At 48.0% G+C, this 5,000-nt stretch overlaps 2 non-coding genes across 2 annotated transcripts; both read right to left on the bottom strand.

The window, feature by feature from the left end:
* Positions 1-754: 754 nt before the first annotated feature.
* LOC139694599 (5.8S ribosomal RNA) lies at positions 755-909 on the bottom strand. Its single transcript, XR_011702165.1, has one exon. It is a non-coding gene; the product is annotated as a 5.8S ribosomal RNA (ribosomal RNA).
* Positions 910-1,112: 203 nt separating this feature from the next.
* Positions 1,113-2,977, bottom strand: LOC139694611 (small subunit ribosomal RNA). The gene has a single exon (XR_011702177.1). It is a non-coding gene; the product is annotated as a small subunit ribosomal RNA (ribosomal RNA).
* Positions 2,978-5,000: the final 2,023 nt, after the last annotated feature.

Raw genomic sequence — 5,000 nt, 5'->3', positions numbered from 1 at the left:
CCGCCCGCCGGCGCGCCATCCGTCAAGCGACCCTCGCCCGTCGCCGGCGAGACCTGAATCTCCCCTTTCGAAATTTCGGGTACCACCCGTTTACTCCCAAACGGTTTCACGTACTCTTGAACTCTCTCTTCAAAGTGCTTTTCAACTTTCCCTCACGGTACTTGTTCGCTATCGGTCTCGTGGCCGTATTCAGTCTTAGGTGGAGTTTACCACCGACTTTGGGCTGCACTCTCAAGCAACCCGACTCTGAGGAGCGCCCCTCCCGGGAGGCAAGCGCGGAGGTCGCACGGGCCTGGCACCCTCTCCGGGCCGTGGCCCCGTTCAAGAGGGACTTGGACTCTCCGGCGCCCCTCGGGAAATTGGACGCTCCCAAACGCCACAGCGCTCGGCGCCCCGCGGGGGGCGCGAGCTTTGGCCCTGGAGTCGATCCCTGTTCGCTCGCCGTTACTAAGGGAATCCTGGTTAGTTTCTTTTCCTCCGCTTATTAATATGCTTAAATTCAGCGGGTGGTCTCACCTGCTCTGAGGTCGGCCCAAATGATATAGTTGCCCGTGGAGAGGGAGTAATAACCGAGCCCCCACCGATCCGCAGGCGAACGCCGTCAAAAAATAACGAAGCGTCTCACCTCGACCGGCGGGGACGGGTCTCGCCCAATCTCCCGCAGAGCCCCCTATCAATCCGGGCGACGATCCATCCCAGCGAGGGATGCTCGTCGCCCCAGTACGCAAACGTTTCCGTTCGCGAACTGAATTGCCGGCCCTCAGCCAGGCGTAGCCCGGGAACAAAATCCGAGGGCTGCAATGTGCGTTCGAAACGTCGATGTTCATGTGTCCTGCAGTTCACAATTCGACGCGCAGTTAGCTGCGTTCTTCATCGATCCACGAGCCGAGTGATCCACCGTTTAGAATTTCTTTCTTTCATTTCATTTTATGTAAAAAATTCGTTTCATCGAAACATACAAACTGGGAATTTTTTCCCTTCTTTGCGAGCGAGTTGGGCGTGTGTCTTTTAAAGCCGGCTTTTGAAAGCCGGGCACCCGACTGCTCGCCTTCTTTGTCCCTTTTTCTCTTCACCAATTCGTTCCAAAGCTACGATTTTATAATCGAAAGCTGTAATGATCCTTCCGCAGGTTCACCTACGGAAACCTTGTTACGACTTTTACTTCCTCTAAATGATCAAGTTTGGCCATCTTTCCAGCAACATCGGCGCCACCGGTGTTGAGGCGGCGAGCGCCGCGCACCAGTCCGAAGGCCTCACTAAATCATTCAATCGGTAGTAGCGACGGGCGGTGTGTACAAAGGGCAGGGACGTAATCAACGCGAGCTTATGACTCGCGCTTACTGGGAATTCCTCGTTCATGGGAAACAATTGCAAGCCCCAATCCCTAGCACGAAGGAGGTTCAGCGGGTTACCCGGGCCTTTCGGCCAGGGAGGACACGCTGATTCCTTCAGTGTAGCGCGCGTGCGGCCCAGAACATCTAAGGGCATCACAGACCTGTTATTGCTCAATCTCGTGCGGCTAGGAGCCGCCTGTCCCTCTAAGAAGATAGCTACGTCGGAAGCATAATAGATTCCGACGCCTAGTTAGCAGGCCAGAGTCTCGTTCGTTATCGGAATTAACCAGACAAATCGCTCCACCAACTAAGAACGGCCATGCACCACCACCCACCGAATCAAGAAAGAGCTCTTATTCTGTCAATCCTACCGGTGTCTGGGCCTGGTGAGGTTTCCCGTGTTGAGTCAAATTAAGCCGCAGGCTCCACTCCTGGTGGTGCCCTTCCGTCAATTCCTTTAAGTTTGAGCTTTGCAACCATACTTCCCCCGGAACCCAAGAGCTTTGGTTTCCCGGAAGCTGCCCGCCGAGTCATAGAAGGAACTTCGGCGGATGGCTAGCTGGCATCGTTTATGGTTAGAACTAGGGCGGTATCTGATCGCCTTCGAACCTCTAACTTTCGTTCTTGATCAACGAAAACGTTCTTGGCAAATGCTTTCGCATCGGTTCGTCTTGCGACGATCCAAGAATTTCACCTCTAACGTCGCAATACGAATGCCCCCGTCCGTCCCTATTAATCATTACCTCGAGTTCTGAAAACCAACAAAATGGAACCGAGGTCCTATTCCATTATTCCATGCACACAGTATTCAGGCGACCAACGGCCTGCTTTGAGCACTCTAATTTGTTCAAAGTAAACGTGCCGGCCCACCAAGGCACTCGGTGAAGAGGACCAAAGAAGGATAACGGAGCCTCGCGGACCCCACCGGCAGGACGTCCGGACCGGCCAGTTGAGCACCGACAAGCGGCGAACCGACCGTCCGAGACACACCTCCGACTACGAGCTTTTTAACCGCAACAACTTTAATATACGCTATTGGAGCTGGAATTACCGCGGCTGCTGGCACCAGACTTGCCCTCCAATAGATCCTCGTTAAAGGATTTAAAGTGTTCTCATTCCGATTACGGGGCCTCGGATGAGTCCCGTATCGTTATTTTTCGTCACTACCTCCCCGTTCCGGGAGTGGGTAATTTGCGCGCCTGCTGCCTTCCTTGGATGTGGTAGCCGTTTCTCAGGCTCCCTCTCCGGGATCGAACCCTGATTCCCCGTCACCCGTTACAACCATGGTAGGCGCAGAACCTACCATCGAAAGTTGATAAGGCAGACATTTGAAAGATGCGTCGCCGGCGCTCAGACCGTGCGATCAGCCAAAAGTTATTCAGAGTCACCAAGGCAACGGACGGAAGACCGACCGATTGGTTTTGTTCTAATAAAAGCACCCCTTCCATCACTGGTCGAGGCACGAGTTTCATGTATTAGCTCTAGAATTACCACAGTTATCCATGTAAGTGTGGGTAAGATCCAAGGAACCATAACTGATTTAATGAGCCATTCGCGGTTTCGCCTTAAAGCGGTTAGTACTGAGACATGCATGGCTTAATCTTTGAGACAAGCATATGACTACTGGCAGGATCAACCAGGGAGCTTGCATGGGCTATGTTCCCGGCGGAATCACCCACCGGGACCACGCTTAGCTCGATTTTCTCGCGAGGAGAACGTTCAATTTTCACCGACTCCGAGCCCACTCGACACCGGGAATCGACCGGGGGTTTCCCGGCAACCCGCATGGCGTCGGTATTTGCCCGAAAATTTATACTTTCGTGTTCCAAATCCAAAAGGGACTAGGTAGAGGTGGGCGAGATCCGAAGAGACCGAGAACCAACCCCGAATCACTTCCTCGCCATTTGCTGACCGGTTGGACTCGCCAATGCGATACTCCACATATAAGTCAAAATCATTTTGGGATCCCCTTGGACATTGCTCAGAATGGCGCAATCGCCGGTGTTTTTCGGAGATTCTGGGCAAAAAGACTGGTCCAAAACGCCGATTTTTTGCGGGACTTAGAAAATTTTCGACCATTTTCCAAAGATTACGTTCTCTCTGCATGTCCTTCCCAGTTTACCCTTACTTCTTACTTTATTATTATTAATCGGCACTTAGAAAATTTTTCCAAGTAATTTATTCGTTTTCAGCGAATAATTTGCGCATTAAATTCGCTTCACTTGCGGATTTTTTCCCGGAAGAATTGCAAAAATCGTTACATCAGTTACAAACCAAGTCAACCTTTCAACATATATATATCGTTACTTAACACTTAATTCATTTTCCTCGACATTATAAGCCAGGCATGGAAATATCCCCTTCCCTCGCCCATATTTCGCAATATCCAAAAAAAAAGCAATTTTTAATCGTTTGTTTGGACTTGTACGTTCCCTTCATTGCCTTTATTTAATAAAAAGGTAGTGATATCCTCATGGAAACGGCTTTCATGTAAAGGAATAATAGCCGTTCTTATTATTGACCGTGTTAGTCACCGTGGACAGATGGGATTCGCTCCGGATAAGTCGGTTCTCAACCAGCCATAACATTTACTCCGCGTTGGAGAACCATGTCAATTTCCAAAAGTTTTAGGCCTTGGGATTTTTTTTCTTCGTACTCACATTCACGGTGCGAAGTTTCAACGTTTTTCTTCCAAGGATAAAAATTTTCATTTTTCAATTCGATTTTTACGTAATTTTGATCACCGAAATGCAAGGTAGCATTTCTCATGTATAATTATTCAGATTAAAATTAATGGAGCGGTATCATACTTTATTTAAACCCAATATCTTTGAAAAAAGGAGTAACATATTGATGCCATTAAACATGTGTTACCATACCAGCCGGGATTTGATGCTCCAAAGGCTGTCAAGGTGCGTCTAAAAAAATTGATAATGCAAGCACTATTTTCCATGTTTCCAGGTCCAATATCACGTGGTGTAATTAAGTAACGGCGGAAATCATCGATTAGACCTAGGTTTCCATGTAAAACACGCCAGAAGAATACCTCGCAAGTTTCGCGAAAAAGTCATCCCGGCACTGCGGGTCCAAAACTTTTTTCCAAATAACGCATACAAATTTCAAAATTTTCCCAACACAGACCGATTGGTAAATTAGAGAGGCGCCCAAATTTTCATTTAATGCAATATAAGGTATTAAAACACCCTTGGAGGAAAAACTTAAGATGAAATTTAAAACGCCCACTTTCTCATCCCGGCACTGCGGGGGGGAGGAAAATATATAATTGAAAATATTACGTATACAAATGAAAATTGCGAACAACGACTGATTGCAAAAGTAGAGAGGCGACCAAATCATCATGTAATGCAAGAAAAGGTTTTAAAATACCCGTGGAGGGAAAACTGAAGACCGAAATTGAAACTCGCCATTTCTCATCCCGGCACTGCGGGGAGAAAAATATATGTTTGAAAAAAATTACGTATAAAAATGAGAATTTCCTAACAAAGACTGATTGCATAAGTAGAGAGGCGCCCAAATTTTCATTTAACGCATTAAAAGGTTTTAAAACACCCGTGGAGGAAAAACTAAGCGAAATTGAAACTCGCCATTTCTCATCCCGGCACTGCGGGGGAAAATTTTGTTTCCAAAAATTACGTGTAAATATGA

This window comes from Hetaerina americana, unplaced genomic scaffold (genome assembly GCF_022747635.1).
Source record: "Hetaerina americana unplaced genomic scaffold, ioHetAmer1.1.p SCAF_509, whole genome shotgun sequence".
Classification (NCBI taxonomy): domain Eukaryota; kingdom Metazoa; phylum Arthropoda; class Insecta; order Odonata; family Calopterygidae; genus Hetaerina; species Hetaerina americana.
The sequence above is the reverse complement of the archived record's forward strand: the minus strand, read 5'-3'. Positions and strand labels throughout refer to the sequence as shown.